This window comes from Staurois parvus, unplaced genomic scaffold (genome assembly GCF_062004578.1).
Source record: "Staurois parvus isolate SC_StPar_1 unplaced genomic scaffold, SC_StPar_1.0 ptg001432l, whole genome shotgun sequence".
Classification (NCBI taxonomy): domain Eukaryota; kingdom Metazoa; phylum Chordata; class Amphibia; order Anura; family Ranidae; genus Staurois; species Staurois parvus.
In genome coordinates, this window is record NW_028319228.1 from 4618159 (window position 1) to 4638060 (window position 19902).

Sequence of the window (19902 nt, forward strand, 5' to 3'; positions counted from 1 at the left end):
ATTATTCACATCCTCCTTAATTCTATCTATCTCTCCTCTAACTCGCCTCCTCCTTTTAGGCCCTACTATCTTGCAGAATATTAGCCCAACCTCCCCTCCCCCTACTCTCTCCCACCCTAACTTCCTCGCCCATCCCCACCCCCCAATCCCCATCTCACCCCCCCACCTCCACCCCCCCCTTCCTTATTTTTCCCCTACCCATTTTTAGGCTTACAACCTGCCTACACATCATTTGTGGATCCAACTCCACGATTGATTTAAAATTTTTGGGAGTAAGCTCCGCCCATGGACGGCTACCTCTCCTCCGACCTCCCCAGATCCCCTTTCTCTGTCAATTGGGCTCGACAATAACCTTTATTCCCCCCCTTAACCGGAGCTTCCTGAAGGACTTCCACAACGACAGGGGTGGGGTAGGGGAGGATGGGAGAGAACACAAAAAAAAAAAAAAAAAAGGGAAAAAACATATTATTTACTTAATTCTCTCTCCCTTCTCTCACCAACCCCTGGACCTCCCTGCTTCTCCCCCCCACCCGCTGCCAGTCCTCTTTTCTTGTATCAGCCGTAACTCCTCTTCCTTCTTCTTCTTCTTCCCACCCAGCTATCTCCACTCTTTGCAAGTCCAGTCTATCACAATAGTCTCTCAGTTCTTCCGGGAATCTCAGATAAGCTGTAACCCCATTTTTCCATCCAGTTAGAGATGCTGCATTACCCCATCTATACTGCACATTCTGATTTCTCATTTGCTCCAACAGGGGTCTCAGGGATCTCCTCCTCCAAAGAGTCTCTGATGTTAAATCCGCATAAATTTGGATAGTCAAGTCTCCATATTTAATCACTGATCTTCCCTTAATCTTCTTCCATATCTCCTCTTTGACCCCAAATTTTTGGAACTGGACAATTATATCTCTCGGTCTTTCTTTCTCATTAGCTTGTTTGAACTTTCCTGTTCTGAACACTCCATCTAGTTTGATCCCGTCTGTTTCAGGTCTGTCTCTTATGAAATTTAAAATTTTATTAACTAGTTCATATAATGTTTCCCCTTTTGCAGACTCTGGGATTCCTCGTACTCTAAGGTTACTCCTTCTTTCTTTATTTTCTTGAATTTCCATCCTATAGAGCAGTTTTTTCTGAGTTTTCTCCAGATGGATTGTTTTTTTCCATAGATTATCTATTGTTTGGGCCTGGGTTTTAACTTTCTCCTCTGTTTCTTCCATTCTCAATAGCAAATGTCCTAAATCATTGCGAATAGCTGTCATTTATCATTTTCTCCAGATTTTGAAACATTTCTATCATCTCCTTCTTATTTGGTACTTGTAGTTCACCATCACGATCTTGTTTCCCCAAGCCAACCGCTATTTGTTGGTTACAGGAGCTATTCATATCCAGTGATAATCTAGGGCTATTTCCTAAGCTAATGTCCATTTCCTCTTTTGCACTTGCGCCTTGGGCCCTTTCTGGCGTAATATTTCCATGTGATGTAAACTTATTTATCGTGCCTGTTTGAGACCCTTTGAGCCCTGTTCCCTTGGGGCCTTTATTCTTCATATCCTCTATATGTCTTTTGTCTTCTATATTCTCTAGATGGGGTTATACCGCTCCTTTGTGATTTGTGGACCAGATATACTTATAATTTTTCCTTATTTTTTTTTGTTCTCCTAAAGCACCTAGGGCTCTTCTTTTGTTCTCTTCTTGACCCAGGGAATCCTCCCCTCACCTCCTTAGCCCCTTTGTCCCCCACTGTCACTTAGGGGTCTATTACACCACACGCTCACATCAGCTCTCACTCACCCCTACAGCGGCTCCAGGCTTGGATGTAGGTCCTTCACATCAGCTCAGTCTTGGGGGGGGAGTCCTCTGGGTCTCCGATGCTGTGCTTCGCTTTTTTCTCTAAACTTCGCCCCAGGGACGCAGGGTGGGTCTTCTGGTATTCCCGGGTCTCCCTGGCCCAGGATCAGTCAGCCGGCCGAGGGTTATATTCAGCAGCCAGCCGGGGGTTATGAGCCCTAAAAAGCCGGTAACAGAGGAGCAACAGCTCCCTGTCATATCAGGACGCCGGCCGGTCTCTGCTTTCCCCCAGAGATCCTCCGCGGCTGGTCACGTGCGCCCTCCACGTCACCTCACTTCCCAGCCGCTTGGATCTCTCTCTCTACACAGCGCCGGGGGAACCGGCGCTTCTCTACAGCCTCCGTGTCACGGCCATCCCCGGCTCTCCGGGCTCAGCTCCACTGCCCTCCAGACTCCGGTGAGGCGGTTTCTTTAGCGGGTCCCTAGGGAGGTCGGGAAGCGGGTCCTAGCAGCGAGCTAGAGCCACTCGCTCCCCGCAGCCGCCATGTTCAGGCTCCTCCCCTCCTCCAAAAGCAGTTTTAGACCAGCTAGAGAACAGCGATAGTAAATCAGAACCACTTGTTGAATTGAGTGATAATGATTCGTGGGGAAATTAATCAGACACTGAAAACAATTTTCCGACTTTGCTCAGTGATGTGCGAACTTGGCGCTATATTTCAAATTTCAGTGTTTTTTTTATTATATTATTCAATTACATTTTTTATTATTATTATATTATTATTTTTTATGATTATTTATTAAATTATAATTTATGATTTTGTGTTTCAAGTTTTATCATACCCGGGATGTTTACTAGACTCTTGTTCAGACAGATTTCAGTGAGTTATTCCTAAGAATTACAGGCCTACAATATAAAACGCCAAATTTCCATGCAAAATAATGGTACCGCTTTCAGCACCAAAAATCTGAAATAATTATACCGCCAGGGAGGTTAAAGGGATTACCCCCAGTTGCTTTGGATATCTTGACCATACATACACTTCTCTACTCTGTTCCTTTATTTTAGTACATAGAAGGGCCTCAGTCAATTAAAAGGTTTTTTTTTATTTTTTTCTTGAAAATCCCGTTTAATGATTTTTGTTTGCAGACTGCCTTGCCACCTCTTGTCTAATAAATGATCCTGCAGAGCATTCCTTTTGGTACCTGTTTCTTCTATGTCAAACAGCAGTTTGTAGTATTCACACCAGATATATTTGCTGTTCTCAGCCTCCTTAGTCCTCTGTGGGAGAACCTTTGATGTATACGTGCACAAACTCAGGTTTTTCAGGATTCACAGTTTATGTCTGAAAATAAGATGAAAAGAACAAATAAATAATTAGAAGATAATTACAAAGACTCGGGAAAGGTTCATCCAATTATAATGGTATGATTTGTGTTATACAGCAGCTGCTTCATGTAAGATTTACCCAAACATCATGCATGCAACATTTTTTGAAGTGGTTGTCTCTTATGTTGCTAACATACTTGTTTTTTCTCCAGTAAGAAATATTACATTTTTTGCTATTTTTTGGACAGCTGGCAAGCAACATTTAAAGAGGACCAGAAATGTGGAAGCTGTGCCAAAAAAGGAAAGCTCAAGACTTAGGACTAGTGAGCAATAATGTTTGTAGGCACCATACAGCTGATGAGCATTACTGATGCTGCTGCATTGTTCTGTGCTGTGTCTCTGTGTGCATGCTGCCATCTTGGTGGAGGAGCAGAGCTTTGCTTCCTCATTTCAGAGCTGTCCCACTGATAATTGGTCACCTTAGGCTGGTTTGGGGATTTTTAAGAAACAGCAACACAGGTTAGAAGGCACCAATCCACTGTATGAATAAAACAGAAGCAGGGAGATATTTGCAGTGCAGTCCCACAGGTACAACTTCTTCTTTAGAAAGGAAAAGCAACACGGAAATTACATCAACAAATCTCAAGAGATTAGCATTTGGAGGCAAAAGTGCCCTAAGGCTAGCCACACATTCAACAATTTTCTTGTACAATTTTCCTTTAGATTTACCAAAACCATATAAAATGAGGTCAAACCTAAACACTTTTAATTTGCGTGCAATCAGGCAGTCCCATGCACTACATAGTTGAAGATAAATCTAAAGGAAATTAAAGAAAATTGTATAATGTATGGCCAGCTTAAGTTTGACACTGCAGATATACAGCTGATATCTCATGGATTTGTGTTTCTTTTGCAATCTGTGGCCCATTGGGGAAATTTAACTACATTTCCCGTTCCAAAGACAAAGCAGGAAATGAGAGGAAATATCTGCAAATTAAAGAAATCCCTTAGGGTCCCCCAGGTCACGAGGACTGGTTTTCTCATTGGAAGATTCCCCCTGAATTACTTTTCTGGGGACAACCCAAAATTTGGTATCTTCTTTTACTTTCACTTTCAATCATAATGTAAACATGACAAATAGAGAGGATGAATATCCCTAACAGGGGCAGAGGTAGGTTTTCTAATACCTGTCCACTCTATCCAAAATTTAAAAAAATGCTTTGTCTTTTGTTATGCTTTAAGGTTTAGCGACCAGTTTAGAAGTTTCTGTGTAACTTTCCTATCTCTGTTTTTTCTAAGAAAAGGCATGGAGCTCTGCCCCATACTCTACTACAACCCAGTGCAGCACCTTTGCTGGCTGTTGAGGCTCCTGATGCAGATTGTGGAATTGTTTGTGAGTCCATGTTGAAGAAAATTCAATAATTATTGGAAGTATGTACCCCTGTATACTTAACCTCCAAATAATGGTACTACCAGGCGTCCAGTGTTGCTTGCTTTTAGACAATACGTACATAGTAGGTAAAGTAGAATAAAGACACCAGTCCATCCAGTTGAACGTGTGTGTGTGTGTAAAATGCTGTTAGTTTGTTAGCATTTTTTGTGCCACCACCATCCCTTAGTATTATTTAGGAATACATTGATGGCATATTATGTGCATACGTTTGGGTTGATTTCCTAAAACCGGTAGATTCATTGAATCTTGTCTAAATTGGCCCTAATAAGTGTATGTATGAATGTGAGTTAGGGACCCTGGACTGTAAGCTCCTTGAGGCAGGGACTGATGTGTATGTACAATATATATGTGTAAAGCGCTGCGTAGATTGACAGCACTATATAAGCACCTGTAATAAATAATTACTATATAAAACTAGAGAGTGCAAAATCTGGTGCAGCTGTGCAGGGTAGCCAATCAACTTCTAACTTCAGCTTGTTCAATTAAGCTTTAAGCAATAAAACCTGAAAGCTGATTGGTTTCTATGCAGAGCTGCAACAGATTTTGCACTCTCCAGTTTTAGTAAATCAACCTCATAGAGACCACGGATGCTGGAGATATATTAAAGGAGGTGGTCACATTTGGTACAGGCGCTTGAAGCATACACATAGCCTCGGTTCACACTGTAAACCCTATGTGAATCGCACAGGTACCGCACCACATTTATGTGGAATTCACATGCAATTCAAAATGAATGGGCTCAAATTGCACCGCATCATACCAAAGATGTGCAGGCACCTTTTTAGGAGCCACACTACAACTATATCGCATGGTCGTTTTGTACCATGGAATCCGGTGCAAGAAGACATATGGGCTTTTGACCTGCATTTGGGTGTCATCAACTTTGTAGTGACACCCGCAGATTTCTAGGGCAGTGGGATTGCAATTTGGTGCGGGAAACACGCATGGATCGCCACACTTCCCGCACCACATTAGTGTGCACCTATTCTTAGACCAGCCTTTCTCAACCAGGGTGCCTTGAGGGTTCTTCAGGGGTGCCTTGGCAAAATGTCTAAAAATTGCCCAAAACTTGCAAACAAGCCAGTGGTTTGAATAAGCCTGCCTTTTAGTTACACAAAGCCAAAGGTTTTCATTGTGCACCATTACAACCTTCTAGCCGCCAGCGTCCTGACAACCATTGATATCATCAGTTGATAAGGAGGATGTCAGCTGCCTGCACAGCATCCTTGTTTGACCCTCCCCTGCCCCTCTCCATCAGTGCTGGGGTCACATTAGCTCAGTGATGGAGAAAAACTGAGGGAGAAGAGAAACACTGGAATACTAGTCAGTACCAGTGTGCAAAAGTGTATTTGTTTTGGAAGAATAAATCACCTCTAATGTTGGGTGTCCTACGTGTGTGGATGTTGCTGCATTATATAAAACTATTAGAAAAGTTTTTTCACATTTTAGAATGGGGTGCCTCAAGACTATCCATAATTTTAAAGGGTGCCTCAAGACTATCCATAATTTTAAAGGGTGCCTCGAGACTGTCCATAATTTTAAAGGGTGCCTCGAGACTGTCCATAATTTTAAAAGGTGCCTTGACTGAAAAAAGGTTGAGAAACACTGGATTAGACTACAGACAATGCAGTTTCCATGTTGGCAAGCAAAAATAGGGAGCTATTTGCATGGTCACATGATTGATGTACTCATGCAAGGGAGCATGATACTTTGAGATGTTTGCAAATTTGGTATCTAGCAGTAAAATAGTTTGCAATGAGTAAGTGCAATTTAAGAATGACGACAACTTGGCATTAATTCCTTGAATATCTGGGTCATACTAAAGTCTTTAACAGCATGGTATAGTCCTCATAAGTATGGCAACCAGCAGCAAATATGATAGGATTCATGAACAACTAGCAACGTGGTACAAGTTGGCAGCTTGGTAGAAGATAGCATTGTGTTCTATGTTTGTAAGCTTGTAATATGGGGTGCAACAATATAACTGTGTTAGTACCATTCTCACATAGCTATCTTCATTTTCACATGCTAATGTTGATATGTTAGTGAAGTCTATATGTTGCTAGCTACATTAACTATTTGTCATACATAAACATTCTCCATGTTTGTGAAGCCCATTAAAGACCACAGCACACATACTATAAAAGATGGTTGAATGAGAGAAAAAAAAAAGTGTGTATGGCTAACCTTAAAAGCACTGTTTAAACTGAAGTATTATAAAATGCTATGTAAATCACATAACTAATAACACACTTAAGTCAACCACACCATTAACTGTTCATGTTATGGGTGTACTTTGCTAGTAGATTAATAAGGACAACAGATTCTTATCTTCTCCACGAGAACAATATAATTCTAGAACAATATAATATGCTCAACATTTGGGTGGAACCTGTCCCTGCAAAATAAATTATATCAACCTGACACACATGTCTTCTGTTACAAAGATGAATCACCCCAGGTGTGAGAGGCTTACACTAAGAAAATACAACATTAAACACTGGTGTTGAGAAGATTTTGAAAACCGGTCTTTTAAGTGAATATGGGCAAGTTTATCATCTTTATACAATGGTATACATAGTAATTATTACCACCCACCACCCAAGGTCCAATTTACACAATTATCTAATAAATCATGTGTTTATTATTATATATCCCTTTTTGCTTTCAGAGATGCATCAATGTATGGCTGTCCAACCTATGAATAGATTCATTACTTTAAACTGATTTCACTCAGTAGACATGTCACGCTACTAAGACCTAGAAAGATTTACTAAATCTGGGCATTAATCATTGTACACACTTCTGTCTGAAAAGCTAATTCCTGTTTGGGAAAGAAGCAAATGTTCTGTACAAGTTTTCCATATTTGGTTGATTTCTTCTCTCTTAAATGACTTATCTTCCCCCACAGTACATGCAGTATTACAGCTTGTAGTAAAGTACAATATGGTTAAGAAAAATCTCTTAGTATACTGAAAACTGCCGTCCCAGACAGCAGGGCACATAAGACTAAAGATTTAAGGAGAATGTGAAGTGCTTTTGTGTGTGTGTTTATACACTATATATAGATATATATATATATGTATATATATATATATATTCTGTATTTTGAAACATACCTGTGTGTACATAGTTCAGTTTATTACATTTAGAACTAAGAGCAGACTGTAACAAAACAACATGAAACAGTGCTATGTACACCGAGGACATTGGGTACATACCAATCGATAACTGCACATAAAAGCACATGAAGTTACCCTATAATCCAACCAAAGTCTCAACAAAGACGAAAATTAACATGTGTATGCCATTAAGATTCTCTCATAAAAGCAGTTCCTGATCCTTAGGATTGTGTTGTAGTTTGTTGTGGCTAGTGTATCCTTTTGTGGATTTAGCAGTCTTGTATATGAGTCCCCCAATGCTAGTAGATAGGAAGGTATACAACTGAGTAACCACAGTTAGGGGATGAAGAAGGGGAAATAGGGAAAAGAAGTAGGAAAAAAAGAAAGGGGGTACAGGGAGAAGAGTAGAGAGTAGGACTTTAGTCTCAGTTGGGGTATAGGAATGGGTGAGTACAGAAAAAGAAGGGGTGAGTAAGTAAGCACTCCAAGTGTGCGTGTGTGTGTGTGTGTGTGTGTGCAATCATTGGATTCAGGTGTTCCAGTCCAGGGGCAGACTGACAACTCATGGGGCCCCCGGGCAATAGGGGATCATGGGGCCCCTGTGTCCTTGCCCAAACTCAAAAAAGCCTATGAAAAGGTATCAGGGGCATTTCATGGGGCCCCCTACTGACCCGGGCCCTCGGGCAGTGCCCGAGTTTCCAAATGGTCAGTCCACCCCTGTTCCAGTCACCTCCATGGCCACAGGTGTATAAAATCAAGCACCTAGACATGTAGATTGTTTCTACAAACATTTGTGAAAAAACGGTCGCCCTCAGGGGCTCAATGAATTCAAGTGTAGTACAGTGATAGGTTGCCACCTGTGCAATTCCATCCGTGAAATTTCCTTGCTACTAAATATTCCACGGTCAACTGTTAGTGGTATTATAACAAAGTGGAAGCAACTGGGAACAACAGCAACGCCATGAAGTGGTAGGCCACGTAAAATGACAGTGTAGTCAGTGCATGCTGAAGCGCACAGTGCACAGAAGTCGCCAACTGTCTGCAGAGGCAATAGCTAAAGACCTCCAAACTTCATGTAGCCTTCAGATTAGCACAACAACAGTGCATAGAGAGCTTCATGGAATGGATTTCCATGGTCAAGCAACTACATCCCACCTTACATCACCAAGTGCAATGAAAAGCGTCGGATGAAGTGATGTAAAGCACACTGCCACTGGACATGAGAGCAGTGGAGACGTGTTCTCTGGAGTGATTAATCATGCTTCTCTGGCAATCCGATGGATGTGTCTCGGTTTGGCAGTTGCCAGGAGAACGGTACTGGCCTGACTGCATTGTGCCAAGTGTATAGTTTGGTGGAGGGGGGGACTATGGTGTGGGGTTGTTTTTCAGGGATTGGGCTTGGCCCCTTAGTTCCAGTGAAGGGAATTCTTAAGGCATCAGCATACCAGGACATTTTGGACAACTTTGTGGTAACAGTTTGGGGATGGCCTCTTCCTGTTCCTACATGACTGCGCACCAGTGCACAAAGCAAGGTCCATAAAGACATGGATGAGCAAGTTTGGGGTGGAGGACCTTCACTGGCCTGCACAGAGCCCTGACCTCAACCCAATAGAACACCTTTGGGCTACTATAGACAAGGTTGCTAAACTTTTTTCTAACAGCCACCCAACCACCTGTCCACTGGAGCCTATGCCCTTTCAAATACTGTGGTCATCCTCTGGCTCTATCCAACACTCTACCTCACATCTAAAATCTCTCCCTCTCTTCTGGCATCTTCTCCAAAACTCTAAATCATGCACTAGTCACCCTCATACTTAAAAAGCCTTCTGTCAGGGCTCCCAGGTATGACCAGAGATGTGTGACTGATGCAGGGAAACGCAGACTTCAGATATGTGATAAACAATACAATTTATTAACACTAACCATACAAACATAAACGCAGTGCAATACTAAACATAATACAGTGCAAACAAACCCAACCAATCACCCACAGATAACAGTACATACAAGCAAGCGTCGTCAGGCAGGCCGGGTCAATATCAATTGGGCAGGTAGGTACAGGGGGAGCAAGCAGAGAATGGTCGGGGTCACAGGCCAGGTTCAGCAGGTAGCAATCAGCGTAGTACAGAGGGTCAGGCAGAGGGATGGTCAGGGTCACAAGCCAGGGATCAAAACAGGTAACAAGCAGCGTAGTACAGAGGGTCAGGCAGAGGGACAGAAACAGGATGCAGGACAGATACAGGGCCCAGGACAAACACAACACCAAGGCCGAGTCTGTGGGTCTGGCCATCCCTTAAATACCCCAGCATCATCAGTTCCAGGTGTTAGCTGGCTGAAAGGTTGAGTCTCTGATTGCTGGGAGCACCCGCTGGCCAGCCCTGGTACTGCAGATCAAAAGGCAGGTGAGTCCCACCATTGCTGGCCAGTCCATTCCTGACAGTACCCCCCCCTCAAGGAGCGGCCTCAGGACGCTCCAAACAGTCCTAGCTGGGCAAAATGTTCCACCGCCCGGGTCTGGTAACTGGCGGGATATCAAAGACTGGCACACCGGGCTGGACTCCGGGCAGCGGCACACCGGGCTGGACTCCGGGCAGAGGCACACCGGGCTGGACTCCGGGCAGAGGCACACCGGGCTGGACTCTGGGCAGAGGCACACCGGGCTGGACTCCGGGCAGAGGCACACCGGGCTGGACTCCGGGCAGAGGCACACCGGGCAGAGGCACACCGGGCAGAGGCACATCGGGCAGAGGCACATCGGGCAGGACTCCGGGCAGAGGCACATCGGGCAGGACTCCGGGCAGAGGCACATCGGGCAGAGGCACATCGGGCAGGACTCCGGGCAGAGGCACATCGGGCAGGACTCCGGGCAGAGGCACATCGGGCAGGACTCCGGGCAGAGGCACATCGGGCAGGACTCCGGGCAGAGGCACATCGGGCAGGACTCCGGGCAGAGGCACACCGGGCAGAGGCACATCGGGCAGGACTCCGGGCAGAGGCACATCGGGCAGGACTCCGGGCAGAGGCACATCGGGCAGGACTCCGGGCAGAGGCACATCGGATTACCAGGCGAAGCAGCAGGCAGCGGGCCACCAGGCGGAGCAGCAGGCACCGGGCCCCCGGGCGGAGCAGCAGGCACCGGGCCCCCGGGCGGGGCGACATGCATCGGGCCCCCGGGCGGAGCAGCAGGCACCGGGCCCCCGGGCGGAGCAGCAGGCACCGGGCCCCCGGGCGGGGCGACCGGGCCCCCGGGCGGGGCAGCAGGCACCGGGCCCCCGGGCGGAGCAGCAGGCACCGGGCCCCCGGGCGGGGCGACAGGCATCGGGCCCCCGAGCGGGGCGACAGGCATCGGGCCCCCGGGCGGGGCGCCAGGCATCGGGCCCCCGGGCGGGGCGACATGCATCGGGCCCCCGGGCGGAGCAGCAGGCACCGGGCCCCCGGGCGGAGCAGCAGGCACCGGGCCCCCGGGCGGGGCGACCGGGCCCCCGGGCGGGGCAGCAGGCACCGGGCCCCCGGGCGGGGCGCCAGGCACCGGGCCCCCGGGCGGGGCGACAGGCACCGGGCCCCCGGGCGGGGCGCCAGGCATCGGGCCCCCGGGCGGGGCGGCAGGCACCGGGCCCCCGGGCGGGGCGGCAGGCACCGGGCCCCCGGGCGGGGCGCCAGGCACCGGGCCCCCGGGCGGGGCGCCAGGCACCGGGCCCCCGGGCGGGGCAGCAGGCACCGGGCCCCCGGGCGGAGCAGCAGGCATCGCGCCCCCAGGCGGGGCGACAGGCATCGGGCCCCCAGGCGGGGCGACAGGCATCGTGCCCCGAGGCGGAGCGGCGGGCGCCGGACCCCCAGGCGGAGTGACAGGTCTCGGGCCCTCAGGCGGAGCGGTGGGCGCCGGACCCCCAGATGGAGCGACAGGTCTCGGGCCCTCAGGCGGAGCGGCGGGCGCCGGACCCCCAGGCGGAGCGACAGGTCTCGGGCCCTCAGGCGGAGCGGCGGGCGCCGGACCCCCAGGAGGAGCGACAGGTCTCGGGCCCTCAGGCGGAGCGGCGGGCGCCGGACCCCCAGGTGGAGCGACAGGTCTCGGGCCCTCAGGCGGAGCGGCGGGCGCCGGACCCCCAGGTGGAGCGACAGGTCTCGGGCCCTCAGGCGGAGCGGCGGGCGCCGGACCCCCAGGCGGAGCGACAGGTCTCGGGCCCTCAGGCGGAGCGGCGGGCGCCGGACCCCCAGGAGGAGCAACAGGTCTCGGGCCCTCAAGCGGAGCGGCGGGCGCCGGACCCCCAGGCGGAGCGACAGGTCTCGGACCCTCAGGCGGAGTGGCGGGCGCCGGACCCCCAGGCGGAGCGACAGGTCTCGGGCCCTTAGGCGGAACGACAGGTCTCAGGCCCCCAGGCGGGGCGGCGGGCACCGAGTCACCAGGCACAACCGTGGGCTCCGAGTCAACTGGGATGACCGCTGGCACTGGGTCAGACATTGGATCGTCTGGCTGGACAGCGGGCATCGGGTCACCAGGCATCAGGTCATTTGGCTCGACAGCGGGCACCGCGTCATCTGGCAAGGCAGTGGGCTCCGAGTCAACTGGTATGACCGCGGGCACTGGGTCAGACATTGGATCGTCTGACTGGACAGCGGGCATCGGGTCACCAGGCATCAGGTCATTTGGCTCGACAGCGGGCACCGCGTCATCTGGCAAGGCAGTGGGCTCCGAGTCAACAGGCACGACAGTGAGCACCGGGTCATCAGGTACCGGATTGTCTGGCTCGACAGCGGGCATCGGGTCACCAGGTATGACAGCGGGCACTGGGTCACCAGGCATCAGGTCATTTGGCTCGACAGCGGGCACCGGATCAGGTACCGGATCATCTGGATCAACAGCGGGCATCGAGTCAACTGACCTAATAGGATCGTCAGGCTGGATCAGTTCATCATGCTGGGTAGAGGCATCAGGCTGAATGCCGGCGTCCGGCTGAGTAGAGGCTTCAGGCCGAGTAGAGGCTTCAGGCCGAGTAGAGGCATCAGGCCGAGTAGAGGCATCAGGCCGAGTAGAGGCTTCAGGCCGAGTAGAGGCATCAGGCCGAGTAGAGGCATCAGGCCGAGTAGAGGCATCAGGCCGAGTAGAGGCATCAGGCCGAGTAGAGGCTTCAGGCCGAGTAGAGGCATCAGGCCGAGTAGAGGCATCAGGCCGAGTAGAGGCTTCAGGCCGAGTAGAGGCATCAGGCCGAGTAGAGGCATCAGGCCGAAGAGAGGCATCAGGCTGCATACAGGCATCAGGCTGAAGAGAGGCATCAGGCTGCGTACCGGCATCAGGCTGAAGAGAGGCATCAGGCTGAGTAGAGGCATCAGGCTGAGTAGAGGCATCAGGCTGAGTAGAGGCATCAGGCTGAGTAGAGGCTTCAGGCTGAGTAGAGGCTTCAGGCTGAACCACGGAAGGCAGGCTCACCGGTTTGGATACTGGCAGGATGGTATTGGTTGGAAAGAATTTTCGCTTTTTTCTGGTTTTAACTACTGGAGCACTGCAAGTAAACGCAGGTCTGCAAACGAATGGAGCAGCTGGAGACAGAGAAGAACTGGAGGATGGAACAGGAGAGGGAGCAGTTGCTACAGAGGGCTCTTTTACAGGGTTAAAGGCAGGATAGGTGCAGCGAGTGGGAACAGGGTACTGACATGCGGTAGATAGCAGGGCAGGAGGAGCTGTTGGGAATGCAGGAATAGAGTTTTGAGGAAATAGATTAGAAGCAGGACTGGGTCTTTGTAAGCTGACTGAGGCTGGGTGCAACAAGTCTGTCCATGTCTGCAGTATGGGTTGAACAAAGCTGAGCTTACACAAAGCCTGTCTGGTCAATGACTGCACTGCGTTTATACAATCTCTTAGTGTCTGTGGTGAACATGTGGAATAACGCTCCAGAAAGTAACCCACATCATCCTCTAATAACCACACCAGGGACTCTACCTGGTCTGCACTAAATGGTGGCAAAAATTCATCCCTGCATTCGGGGGAACCAGATGAAACCAACTCAGCACAAACCTCAATCAATGGCTGCACCTCAGAGAACTCTGTGCCCTGATCTACTAGAACATGAGCGAGCCGTATACATTCTAGCAGTTCATCCCGGGTATACTCCTTCAGAGTTTGATAAGCATACTCCCTGTCATCAAACACTAGCAGATATAAATATTCAACCTCATCAAGATCCATCCTTCCCATCAACAAGCCAAGATGGCTTCCCTGTGCAGCCACTTCTGGTCAGGATTGGCCTTGGTGTAATGTCAGGGCTCCCAGGTATGACCAGAGATGTGTGACTGATGCAGGGAAACGCAGACTTCAGATATGTGATAAACAATACAATTTATTAACACTAACCATACAAACATAAACGCAGTGCAATACTAAACATATTACAGTGCAAACAAACCCAACCAATCACCCACAGATAACAGTACATACAAGCAAGCGTCGTCAGGCAGGCCGGGTCAATATCAATTGGGCAGGTAGGTACAGGGGGAGCAAGCAGAGAATGGTCGGGGTCACAGGCCAGGTTCAGCAGGTAGCAATCAGCGTAGTACAGAGGGTCAGGCAGAGGGATGGTCAGGGTCACAAGCCAGGGATCAAAACAGGTAACAAGCAGCGTAGTACAGAGGGTCAGGCAGAGGGACAGAAACAGGATGCAGGACAGATACAGGGCCCAGGACAAACACAACACCAAGGCAGAGTCTGTGGGTCTGGCCATCCCTTAAATACCCCAGCATCATCAGTTCCAGGTGTTAGCTGGCTGAAAGGTTGAGTCTCTGATTGCTGGGAGCACCCGCTGGCCAGCCCTGGTACTGCAGATCAAAAGGCAGGTGAGTCCCACCATTGCTGGCCAGTCCATTCCTGACACCTTCCTTGGACCCCACCAATCTTAACAACATATGCCCTATCTGCTTGTTCCCCTGTTCCTACAAACTCCTTGAATGCCTGGTGTACAACCAACTGTGAGTGACCACCTCTTTAAAAATAACCTTCTTGATCCCCTTCAGTCTGGATTTCTCCTATATATACACTATATTGCCAAACGTATTGGGACACCCCTCCAAATCATTGGATTTTGGAGTTCCAATTCCCTCCATGGCCACAGGTGTATAAAATCAAGCACCTAGGCATGCAGACTGCTTCTACAAACATTGGTGAAAGAATAGGTTGCTCTCAGGAGCTCAGTGAATTCAAGTGTGGTACCGTGATAGGTTGCCACCTGTGCAATAAGTTCATCTGTGAAGTTTCCTTGCTATTAAATATTCAACGGTCAGCTGTTAGTGGTATTATAACAAAGTGGAAGCAACTGGGAACAACAGCAACTCAGCCAGGAAGTGGTAGGCCACGTAAAATGAAAACATGGGGCCAGCGTATGCTGAAGCGCATAGTGCACAGAAGTTGCCAACTGTCTTCAGAGTCAATAGCTAAAGACCTCCAAACTTTGCGTGGCCTTCAGATTAGCACAACAACAGTGCGTAGATAGCTTCATGGAATGGGTTTCCATGGCCGAGCAGCTGCATCCAAGCCTTACATCACCAAGTGCAATGCAAAGAGCCGGATGCAGTGCTGTAAAGCACGCTGCCACTGGACTCTAGAGTAGTGGAGACGTGTTCTCTGGAGTGACGAATCATGCTTCTCTGTGTGGAAATCCGATGAATGTACTGCAAAGCGAAACAAAAAAGAAAGCGTACCAACCTTACGCATTACCTCAGTATACCAAAATTTATTGAATACAGAATGATACTCACAAACAACAAAGTAAATCAAGCATGTACTATAAGTCCTCAAAGGAACTGAGAATTAAAAAGCATGCGCGAGTCCCATCATAGGGGTAGACACTCAGAGTACGGTTGACGCGTTTCGAAGGGCGTCCCTTCTTCATCAGAGCTTAGATGCTTGATTTACTTTGTTGTTTGTGAGTATCATTCTGTATTAAATACATTTTGGTATACTGAGGTAATCTGTAAGGTTAATGCGCTTTCTTTTTTGTTTCGCTTTGCAGTACTGGTCAGGCTTCCCCAGCCTTGTTTGGAGCTGCACAACCCTACATGCATTGGTGGTCAAATTTTTCAAGTTCTGGTTCCATCCATCCACCCTTATTCTGAGTCTCAGAGTGCAGGAGAGGTTATTTCTGGTTCTAATCCAATGAATGTGTCTGGGTTTGGTGGTTGCCAGGAGAATGGTACTTGCCTGACTGCATTGTGCCAAGTAATTGGCCCCCACCACGTTTGGTGGACTGGGGTCCCGTGAGAAGCTGCCACCTGTGCAACAAGCATTGAATGCAATGTTGTAAAGCACACAGCTACTGGACTCTAGAGCAGTGGAGATGTGTTTCTTGGAGTGATGAATCACGCTTCTCTGTCTGGAAATCCGATGGAAGTGTCTGGGTTTGGCAGTTGCCAGGAGAACGGTACTTGCCTGACTGCATTATGGCAAGTGTAAAGTTTGGTGGAGGGGGGATTATGGTGTGGAGTTGTTTTTCAGGGGTTGGGCTTGGCCCCTTAATTCCAGTGAAGGGAACTCTTAAGGCATCAACATACCAAGACATTTTGGACAATTTCAACTCCCATCTTTGTAGGAGCAGTTTGGGGATGGCCCTTTCCTGTTCCAATATGACTGCGCACCAGTGTACAAAGCAAGGTCCATAAAGGCATGAATGAGTGACTTTGAGGTGGGGAAACTTGACTGGCCTGCACAGAATCCTGACCTCAACCCAATAGAACACCTTTGGGATGAATTAGAGTGGAGACTGCGAGCCAGGCCTTCTCATCCGACACCAGTGCCTGACCCCACAAATGCGCTTCTGGAAGAATGGTCAAACATTCCCATAGACACACTCCTAAACCTTGTGGACAGCCTTCCCAGAAGAGTTGAAGCTGTTATAGCTGCAAAGGGTGGGCCAACTCAATATTGAACCCTATGGACTAAGACTGGGATGCCATTAAAGTTCATGTTTGCGTAAAGGCAGGCGTCCCAATACTTTTGGCAATATAGTGTATATACATACACAATTATAAAGTTAATGAAAATCAAAATCACCCAAAACCAAATTAGTTTACCTTTAAACTTTGTTACAGAGAATAGTCTAGACAATGTACTGAGCATCAGCCTAACTCAAGAATTATAGACTATTTACCCAGCAGCTGTCATGATGAAGCTAGCCTATGAATTTCTCATTGGGCCAAAACATTGACCTGTGCTGGTGTATAAACAAATGTGATCTGATACCTGGAGTTGTTTCAACACTTTTGTCATTTTGCAAGAATTTAATTTGAAGCATATAAGTGCAAGTTTGTCTATCACTTAATTAATGGTGGTATAAAGCATCTGCTTTGAGCTCAAACAGACTATTCTATTAGTACAGACTCTGTGATGTCCACAGATCAAAGCATTTAGGAGTTTCTTGCAAAAGGCTTGCCTGAGCCTCATAAACATGTTTAGCATTACAAGCTTTAGCAGCACACTATTGTGCATCTGCAGATGCCCAAAACCTTTGTGTAAGATCAAATGATGCTAGGGGAGCAACTACTGATAATTATGACTAGGATGTTGGTGATTGAGTTTGTTACTACCCTTTCCAACTTATATAGAAGTGGAAATCATATAAACGATAATATTAATGTAGTTCAGATATTAACACAGTTCTAAAGGAAACATGAGCATTTTGAAATGTGTTTCATGTGGAGCTTGGTCCAGCCTCATTAAAGTGCTTTTCTTAATGAGAACAAAATTCTTTATAATGGTGGCCCCATCAGCTGCACATACTTATTTTCCTTTTACTCCCCTGATATTCCTTTTGGATGCTGAGAGTGGAGAAAGAAAGCTCTGTGTATGCTCCAGCTTATGACTTAGACAGGGCTGAGTACTCTTTCCCCATCCTCATGTGATAGCATTATGTGTATGAGTGGCCAATTCTAAGTATTGTCACATGAGACAATCAGGGGTGAGTCTCATTCTCCCCATAAGTATTGGGTATTTGTTTGTTTCCAGCAACAGTGGAGAAAAGGAATGTTGAATGTGTCTCTGGTCTGGCTATTAAAGAGCAACTCTTGCTTTGCATGGGCAAGTGAATTTACAGGTGGGATTAACACTGCCAAGGATCACAATTGCAAGGCAAAACTGAAATTGTAATACAATTAGAAAACGTTAAGTGAGATACAGCATTACCTTCTTTTAAACAGAAGACATTAACATGTCCTCACTGTTAGCACAAAAACAAGAATTTCAGCATTTGCTTGAGTAAGTAGGTGTGGAATCATGCAAATAAATCTTTTTTCCCTCTCTAGCAATCTGTGTATCCAGAACCACTAGTATATCTTCCAAAACTTTAGCGGTTCCTTTTTTAATGCCTCACCGTGACCTAGATGAGTTTAGTGCAGTACATATTGATTTATGCCTATGTAAATGGAAAGAAATTTAATTGTGAGATGGTGGTATTTTTCTTACGTTTTTAACCATTTTTCATAAATCACCCCCATAGAGATGTTATTATTATTATTATACAGTATTTATAAAGCGCCAATAGTTCGCTCAGCGCTGTACATTACAAAGGGGGACAGAACATGTGACAGAACAACAATACAATGCAAAACATGAGGGGATTGAGGGCCCTGCTCTTTCGAGCTTACAATCTAGGAGATAGGCATCTCCACAGAAATCAAAAGTAGGAAACATAAACATGTTTTGAATATACATCTGTACAATTTCACTATGAAATTTATAATTTAGCAAACTAAGTTTTGCTGACCCAAACAAGGAAACAAGTCAACTTTGGTGATGATTGGATTAGAATTGCCAGTTCATCAATTTTGTTTTTCAATATATCCATGTAGATCTGTCAGATACTGTTTATGAATTCAGGCAATCATGATTTGTGAATTGTATGTTTCTCTGGAAAGAGGGCAAATCATCCCTCATATAGTAGGAGAAGTGATTCTCGATCGCTACTTTCCATGTCCAACATTACAAAGCTACAAGCTAGAAAGGGTACACACAAAGTGTAGAGCCTGTAGACACACTACACAGGAAATCTCATAAGTTTCTATAGATTGATGCATCTAGCACACACTAGTGATGCTCTGAGTTGCTGGTTCATAAAAACTAAAGAAAAGAAAATGAGCATAAATGTGGAGTTATTTTGCATATCAATCAATAAGAAATCATGTTTGATGTTTTCATAAATTGGGTTGAAACTTAATTGGTTGCTACAGGCATAGGTGGGAACTTACCCACTTTTGGCCAGAATTGTTGACTAATTAGAAGGAATACTGGAACTCAGGCCACCCTGCTCCATTCATCGGCACACCTGCCGACTGACAGAATGCCACTGCAATCAGAGTAGGGACCATGACAGTGGGAGGATGCCAGACAGTGGAGTAGAAGACAAGAAGAGAAAGAAAGATAATTCTGCTTTCTCCTCCCTGCGGATCCAAATAGAGCCCAGACACAGAGAAAGAAGGATGGGGTGGGAGGAGATAGTGTGTATGTCACCATGCAATCTGGCTGGGAGGATGTGCCATCCACAATAAAGGCATTCTTTATACTGCTGTTGGTGTGGCATGGAGTAAAAGGTAAGTTGTGGGGGAGGGGTGCTGAGCTTCTGTTATTGTCTGCCTGAATATTATTGGCTATGTGTAATTGCTATTGGCCATTTGTTTTCTTTTACTGCGATAACTAGTTTCATGCCTGTGTATATTAACAACTGCCATTTGCTGCTGATATACAGTATTTTCACAGTTGCCCATTTGTTGTTTTTGTAGTGCCAGGATTTTCGCTGTTTTATTTATTTATTTTGCTAAAGCAGAACTTCATCCGAAAGGAGAAGTTCTGCTTGTTTTACCTTAGTGCAGTGGCTCCTGCTGCTGTCAATAACAGCCAGTAAGCCAATGAGGAGAGAACAGGGGCGGGGTCGAGCCACGCTCTGTGTGTGAATGGACACATAGAGTGCAGCTCGGGAACAAGCCTGCTTGAGTGCCCCCATAGCAAGCTACTTGCTTTTAGGTGTATTTGTCAGGGGGGAGGAGCCAGGATGGCAAGCAGGGGACTCAAAAAAGAAGAGGATTGGGGCTGCTCTGTGCAAAACCATATTTAAAAAAAAATCTTTCCTTTGGAATCTCTTTAAAAAAAAAAAGCTTAAGTTATAAGCTGATTGGCTACCAGATTCTGAATGCACCAATTTTAGTAAATCTCCCCTATAAGGTGACATACGTGAGACTGCCTA

General features: G+C 47.2%; 1 protein-coding gene and 1 long non-coding RNA gene across 2 annotated transcripts in view; one reads left to right on the forward strand and one right to left on the reverse strand.

Moving 5' to 3' along the window:
* The window catches only part of AOPEP (aminopeptidase O (putative)), a 597182-nt gene that overhangs the window by 402935 nt on the left and 174345 nt on the right, over positions 1 to 19902 (forward strand). The gene's annotated exons all lie outside the window — the stretch shown is intronic.
* Positions 2874 to 19902, reverse strand: part of LOC149436022 (uncharacterized) — a 40314-nt gene continuing 23285 nt past the window's right edge. The window contains exon 2 of the long non-coding RNA XR_016308343.1: positions 2874 to 3128. This is a non-coding gene — a long non-coding RNA (uncharacterized LOC149436022). The remainder of the gene's footprint in view (positions 3129 to 19902) is intronic.